At 46.0% G+C, this 7749-nt stretch overlaps 1 protein-coding gene across 1 annotated transcript in view; it reads right to left on the reverse strand.

The window, feature by feature from the left end:
• Positions 1-7749, reverse strand: part of LOC126008810 (protein CutA homolog) — a 484819-nt gene that overhangs the window by 390642 nt on the left and 86428 nt on the right. The window lies entirely within an intron of this gene.

Genomic DNA, 7749 nt, shown 5'->3' on the forward strand with positions numbered 1-7749 from the left:
TTCAGAGCCTTGTGGTCAGCGAAGGTAGTTTGTACAATTTCTATCCTCTTGATTTTATGGAAATATGTTTTATGGGCCAGCATGTGGTCTATTCTGGAGAATAACCCATGTGCATTGGAGAAGAATGTGTATCCAGTTTTCACCAGTGTATCACATTTCTCCCTCAAGGCCCCCAAGGCCCCTCCTTCTCAACCTCTTCTCCCACCCTCCCACCCAATTATATCTACTAGTTCTTTGTTACATTGGTACCATAACTTTTTTTTAAATTTTTTTATAATTTACTTTATTTAAATAGTCAGTCATTGGGGCCGGAGAGATAGCACAGCGTTGTTTGCCTTGCAAGCAGCCGACTCGGGACCTACGGTGGTTGGTTCGAATCCTGACATCCTATATGGTCCCCCATGCCTGCCAGGAGCTATTTCTGAGCAGATAGCCAGGAGTAACCCTTGAGCACCGCCAGGTGTGGCCCAAAAACCAAAAAAAAAGGGGGGGGGCAATCATAATACATTTATTTGTTTTCAGCTAGGGGATTGAGATAATGTTAAAAGGAAAAAGCAGGAAGATTAAAAGAAAAAGTACAGCAACAAGAAAATTTGTGTGAAAAATATTGTATCTCCAATGTGGTCATTAAATTATTGTCAGAAGGTTTAGTAAGCTAGTATTGCCATTCTGTTATTATCTCATTTGTTTCTGAACATTAGGTGACTTTAGCTACAGATTAGCATCTACATTGGTGTGTTCCTATGGGAATGACAGTATTAAACAAAAATAGGTGTGCTGTGGCCTCATGGCCCAAGAATTCCAATCACTATTGCTGATGTTGTGGCTTTTGTGGGACATTGTTTTCCAGAACTTCCAGAAGTGCAAGAAGTGGGGGAGGGTGCCCACACTCACTCCAAAAAGTTCTTATTATATCAGTCCAAATATCAGAATCCCTGTAGTTGTAGTCATATTGGTGTCTCTGCGGAGAGCCATCGAGGATTGGTGGAGCTGGGCCACAGGCAAAACAGCAATTGTGGGTAATGGGTGCAGCAAGTGTGATTTTGGCAGAAAACGGACTTGACCTGTGCTCTCCTCCCAAGATTTCCAGCTTTCAGCTATGTGGCTGGCGTGCCCAAAATTTCACAGTTTGAGTTCCATCTCTTTTTAGAACAAAATAAACCTATGGAGCTGGCCAGATACAGACATGGCAACTGCACTTGTCTGGTGCAGTAACATTGAACATCAAAACTATGCAAGCTAACACTACTGAAAGCACACAACCTAAACCTTATAATTACCGCAGCAGACGTCCCAGCGTAGTGGGGGGGGGGGAGGGAAACTACTCTTCCTTTCATTTCACACTGAAATGACATTGTCAACTCCTTGTTTGTTTTCACCATTTCCTCTTGTGCTTCTTTGAAGAAATATCAAGTCCCAACTATAAGAAAGAGCAGGCTTGAGTAAAAAAAAATCTGAGGGCCTATTCCCTGTACTCAACAAAGCATGAGGATTCAGAATCCTTACATGCTATTAATCCTAAACTATTTGCAGAAGCCATAAACTATTAATCCTAAACTATTTGCAGAAGTCATAAGCTCTCAGGGTAGAAAATTTAGGTTAGCAAGCCAGGCCTGAGCCCGAAAGTTGATGGGTTGAGAAAGAGAAAAGTAAGTCCTTTTAGTATTTTAAGTTTCCTGTATTTCAGAAGCTACAGCTGGATGTGGCTTTGAAGGCTCCACTCACTTCTCAGGCTCACTTTCTTGTTCCTCTATCTCAGCCCCCTGCTCAAGACACCACCAGATCCTAGGCCTGAAGCAGATGGACCATTTTTCTTCATAAACTTATTTTTAGAAAAAAGATTGTTCTTGTTCTACTTGTTAGAAATGAGTCGTCTCCCAGCAGTTTCATTTCCTTTCAGAGTCAGAATCAGCTTCACTGAGCACAGCTTCTGTCCTTTCCTGAGCACCCAGAGGTATACATACTCCCCCATCACCAGGTGATGCCCCTTCTAGTTCAAGAGCCCCCCCCCCCATTAAGCTGAATACCAATAAGTTTTTGGTACTTTCCAAACTTAAACTATTTCCCTTGGTAAATTTCCATCCTACAGAAATTTGTATTTGAAAACAGGATGTGGCCCGTGAAAAGTCAGGTCTTGCTATGTGTTTTTATCACTTAAACTGGCTTGGGGTGGAGAGAAAGTGGTTGGGTGTAAGAAGCTGAAGGAACCAGGAAGCATACCCCCCCCAATTCCTTTAATTTTGTTTTTTAATTTTTTTTTCAACCCAATTTCATAGATTGGGCAGACATCTCTAAATGTTACATTGGAAACTAGGAATTCTGGTTTTAGTTCATTGTTTGGGGATTTTTGTTTTGTTTTCTTTACTTTTTTGATGTTTTTGTTTTGGTGCCATACCCACTAATGCTCAGATTACTCCAGACTCTTAAATTCACAGATCACTCCTGGTAGGCTCAGTGGATGGACCATATGAATTTGAGGGATCAAATCCAGGTTTTCCATATGCAAATCAAACACCTCACTCTCTGTACTATCACTCTGGGCCCCTAAAACGAGATTTTAAACCTTTTTTTCTTATCATTGGAAGCCTCCCTACCCTCCTTGGAGGTCCCCTATAACCCCATTTGTTGGGGTTTTGTATTTTTGTTTTGTTTTTGCTTGCTTGGTTTTAGTTTTGAGGCCACACCTGGCAGTGCTGGGATTATTCCCAGCTCTGCACTCGGGAATTACTTTTAGCAATGGAATTCCTGGGATGCCAGGGATCAAACTCAGGACATCCACACTACCCTCCATACTCTCCATCCTGCCTTCACCCTGCTGCTTATTGAGAGGCAGATGCTCTGCTCCTGGTGGTATCTCAGCTTTCATACCTTTTGGGGCAGCAACTGATGATCAGAAGCAGGTGGGTGGAGAAGAAACTTACAAACACCCCAGACTGAGAGACCCAACAAAGCCAAAGAATAGGGCAGGTCATTTCCCAGCTCCAGTTGTCCAAGACCAAAACATCCCAAGAATTGAACAAACATTTTCCAGTAGTTATAAAAACACCTGCCACTCTCAGGGCACCTGGGATCTCACCCTGCAGGCTTAGAGATTTGAAGAAGAAGAATCCTTGGCCAAATTCACAAAAAAAAAAAAAAACATAGATAGTTTTGGTCTTTTGCACAGAATTCCAATGGGGCTGGAGATACAATACAGCGGGTAGTTTAATATATAGCTTACCTTGCACGTGGCTGACCTGGATTCAATCCCCAGAATCCCATATGGTTTGCCACCCCAGCTGACTTGAGTGCAGAACCAGAACAAGCTCTGGTCCAAAAACAAAGACTCCAAAGTCAACACTAAGAATTATCCTATTTTAATTTATATGAACAAATCATGGAAGCTAAAAAATACCCATGTTTGGGGAAGCAGAGAGTACAGCATTTGTCTTGCATGCTGCCCATCTGGGTTCCATCCGGATCACCAAAGGGTCCCCAACTCCTCTGGAGTGATCCCAGAGCACTCAAAAGTGTGGCCAAAAAAAAAAAAGGGAAGTGTTTAACTTATTTTTTATTATATGTTTGTGTTGCGTCCCGTTCACTCCTTTATTGGTTGTTTGTGAATCCACAAAGAGCTCCCAGAATGAGAAATTGATTCGCATCTTCTTGTCCCCTTTTGGGGGGAGATCTTGGTACTATTTATCTGCGGCAAATAATCCACACAGACAGGAGGGTTAAGGGGTACAAGGTTGGGCGAAGAGAGTCCTTTGTCAGCTTGCTGCTAGCTCCAAAACACACCTTGAGCCAGCCAGCCAACTCTGGCAAAAGACCCCGAATGCCTGGCACCCAAGCTATTTATTCGGCTCTCAACAGCGCCCCCACCTGGAAGGTCAAGGTGGGACAACTGGCGAAGAATAATCTTAATGGAAATATTTTCATATACAATTCCCCCCTTTTTAGTAAAGAAACAATAATAATGTACAGAAGTAATATTTTCTATAATTATAAAAAGAACAACTAAGCATTAAGAAAAGAGTGGCTGTTTTCATGAACGCATCACAGGGGAAAGTAAAGAAAAACTTCTAATCCAAACACAGGGTGTCCAAAACCAGAAACATGTATCAAGGAATCAACTACAAGCTCCAGAGATGATAGATCTACAGCGTACAAGATGAAAAATTCCTAGTAAGTTCTTCCTAGGAGAAGCAGATGTAGAATTTGAAATTCAATGACCCAGGACCTAACAGGCCATGGGGAGCTCCCAGGGCAAGCACAAAGCCCGAAAGTAATTCGGAGACAGAGATCCTTTGAAGAGATGCTAACAAGGCTGTGTATCAGGCGAGATGAAGCACATTTTCCATTCATGTTACCCTACCCCTATTCTTTGTGTAAGCTTACTTACAAGAAAGACCCTCCCATTTCTGGGAGGGGTCTTGGGGAGGTTACAAAAGGTTTGACCTCAGGGGCTAGAGAGGGATTTTCATAGATGGAGGTTGGAGGAGAGATGGCTGAAAGAAGCTAGACGCAGGGCAAGCTGACAAGACCATGCTTAAATAGGTTTAAGATTATAGGCCACACATGTTGGCCAGGGCAAATAAAGCTGATATTTCCTGAAGCCTGTCTGTGGATGAGTTTTCTACCCGCCGCTTTCCTGAACCCAGATACCCGCCGGTTGGAGGAGTTGGAGCCACATGGTCCTGGGCTGAAGGAGAAAGGCCTCCATCACCATCCACCTCCATCCAAGCCCATCCAAAGGGCTTTGATGCAACATGTTTGTACTGATTTGTTGCTGGTTTATAATCCTATCTACACTGAGGGAGGTTGGCCATGGAAGCTGCCTCCAGGCTCTCCTAGCGGTGAGCATCAGGATCTCCCTAAAATCTCTTATGGGGGGGGGGGGCACAAAGGGAATCCTGGGGACCTCTGGGCTCAGCTGATCACTCTGGTCTTGGCAGAAGCTGGGATCCACAGGCAGAGGTTAGAGTTCTTGGCCTGAATTGGGGGGTCCAAGCCTTTCAGATACTGGGTGCAGATACAATTCCACTCCATGTTCCTCTGACCAAGCCACATTTTAATTCCTCCTTCAATGTAGTGACTGTGCTGGGATCAGAATCATGGACCATGCCTCAGTTTTCCCCAGTATAACCCTTTCCCCAACTTACTTTTTCTCTAATCTCTTCTTTTGGTCTGTAAAACCCCATCTGGATTACAGGACTTCCCCCTACCCTGGTGGGTGGGGTTCTGGATAATAAAGAGAGGAGTGCTGGCTTTGGGGGGTAGAGAGAGAAAGCACATTGCATAGGCAGCACAGGGCAGATGGAAAAGGCACAGAGCAGAGGAAGGCCATGAGGAAGAAAGCAAGCTGACTCCAATGAATATAGTTTCTGACTGCTGTGTTTTATTTCTCCACCACTAACCTGCTTCATCAGATTCGTCAACCTAAGGAGTTAGAAATACAGTGACTGGGGTGGTCTCGCCCAACTCGTGGGTTATTTTTATTTTTTATTTTACACTCAGCAGGGAGCTCAGGCTCTATCCCTGGGACACCCTAGAGAAGCTGCCAAAGTCACTGCCATCAGTGACAAACTCGGGGTGCCCAGTTTCAGCTGGCAATGCCACCTGAAGCTCAGGAGAAGCTGTGCCCAGTGGTTGGTGGCTCTGCGCCCCGCCCACAGCCACCTTCCTGTGGGGAACCCAGCTGGGATGGGGACTTCCCTTCCTGGTGTCCTCCCTGCAGAGTCACCGCCCTGTCCGGGCTATAGGCAGGCTCTATACTGCCTGAGAGGAGTCAGGGCACCCCCTGAGTTCTCAGTCCTTTCCTCCTATCGCTGTGCAGGAAATTGGGGGTGTGGTGATGGCCAGCCCTGTCCCCAGGCCTAGAGAACACATGAACTAGACTGATGAGGGGGTGCACAAACATCAGCCAAAGCACAAAATTGGTGCCAGAAGGACTTAAGACCTATGAGGACGGCCAAAGAAAATGGTTTCTGGCCCAGGTGCCCTTCCCAAGGACAAGTGGAAAGTTCTGGGTAAGGGTGCTGAGACTTAGCATCTTTAACTCCATAGTTGGAACTACTAGGCTCTGGATCAGAAGGGAAATAGAGTCTCAACAGCTAGAGCAGAGCCAGATGGACAGGGGATCCCCAACAAGGATTGGATGGAGAAAGCAGAAAGGGTTCTGCAAGGAGGGGTGCAGAGAAGGCTGGAGGGGACAGGGGCTAGACCCTTTGCTGCCTTGACATCCCGGTGGGGTGCTCTGGAGTATGAAATCAGGAAAAGGAACCCCTAAGAAATTGGCCTTTCTTGGAAGTCCTGTTCAAAGTGGGAAGCAGGTGTAGCTGCTGGGGCTGGGTTTGGGGTAAAAGTGAAGAGGGGGAGAGTTCCTTAGGCTCCTTTCTCTGTGAGATCTTGGCAAGTCACTTCCCACAGTGTCTGTTTCCCCTTCAGTCAGCTAGGGGTGGTGATGAGATCAGATGCCACTCATGGGCTCCCTGAGGAAAGAAGAGGTACCACCAACACTTAAAAGCAGCCCTGTTTCTGCAGAGGGAGGCCCAAAAGAAGAGAGCAAAGGGCTGGTCATCCTGGTTGTGCCAAACCAAGGGAAACAAGGAACTGGGGTGAGGTAGTAGGAGAATGTGCAGGCTGGGTGTGTGTCGTGAGTGGTAGTCACTCTTCCAGGTCTACCTGGACAGGTGGAGAGAGGATGTGGTGGCCATGGAGCCCCTGAGTAGGGGCCAGTGAAGTGAACACAGACAACTCTGGCAGGCCTGGCCCATGGTGAGTTGATGGCTGTGAAGATGCTCTTTGAGTCTAATTGGCCATTTTTGCCCTCTGATATGGAGGTGTTTGCAAGACGTGGCAATCACGGGACCCCAGTGTCCCAATCTCCTGCTCTCCCGGGTAGTGAGAGAGACTACAACTCACACTGCAAGCACTGAGTCACCATAGCAGCTAGGATAAGTGGGGGGCATCACTGCCAAATCCACTCTGCAAAGGCAAGAACTGTGGTAGAGAAGGTAAAGACTTGAGAACTGGGCATTCAAGCACCTGTCTCAGATCTCTGTGCCACCAAGTCCAAGACTTGGAACCACTACTGCATGTTTTCAGAATGGCAAGTAGCAGCCCACAGGATGGAAAGGAGGTGCAGGAGTGAGAATGTGGAAGCTGAATGTTCTCAAGGATTTGCAGGCTCCTGGAATTGGCACGACACCAACGTTGTGGCCTCCACTAGCTTTCTGAGCAGGGTCACAGCAAGACTCTGTGAGTCCTGAGACTTTGTGGATTCCTGAGACCCACCAGACCAAGATGGAAGCAACAGACACCTCCCCACAGCATCAGTCCTAAACCATCAGGATCTCTGAGCCCAGAGGGTGATTGGGAACTGCCAATGGCCAATCAGTTCTCTTTCATATTTGGGATATCCAAGACCCACTATGAGGAAATGACTATTACTTGACCCACTGGGCTAAAAATAAAATAAATAAAAATAAAAAAAGCCTGGAGTGAGAGCATTACAATAGCGGATAAAGTTTTTGCCTTATGTGCCATTAAGCCTGGTTCAATTCCCAGGATCTTATAGGCTCCCCTGAACCCTGCCAGGAGTGATCTCAGATTGCAATCAGGAGTAAATTCTGAGCAACCCAGGGTCAGGAAAAATGAGGTCATGAAATGTTCCTATCCAGGGATGGATATGGAAACTATTATGCTGAGTGAAATAAGTCAGAGGGAGAGAGCTAGACACAGAATAGGCTCACTTATCTATGGGATTTA

Source organism: Suncus etruscus, chromosome 5, assembly GCF_024139225.1.
Source record: "Suncus etruscus isolate mSunEtr1 chromosome 5, mSunEtr1.pri.cur, whole genome shotgun sequence".
Lineage (NCBI taxonomy): Eukaryota > Metazoa > Chordata > Mammalia > Eulipotyphla > Soricidae > Suncus > Suncus etruscus.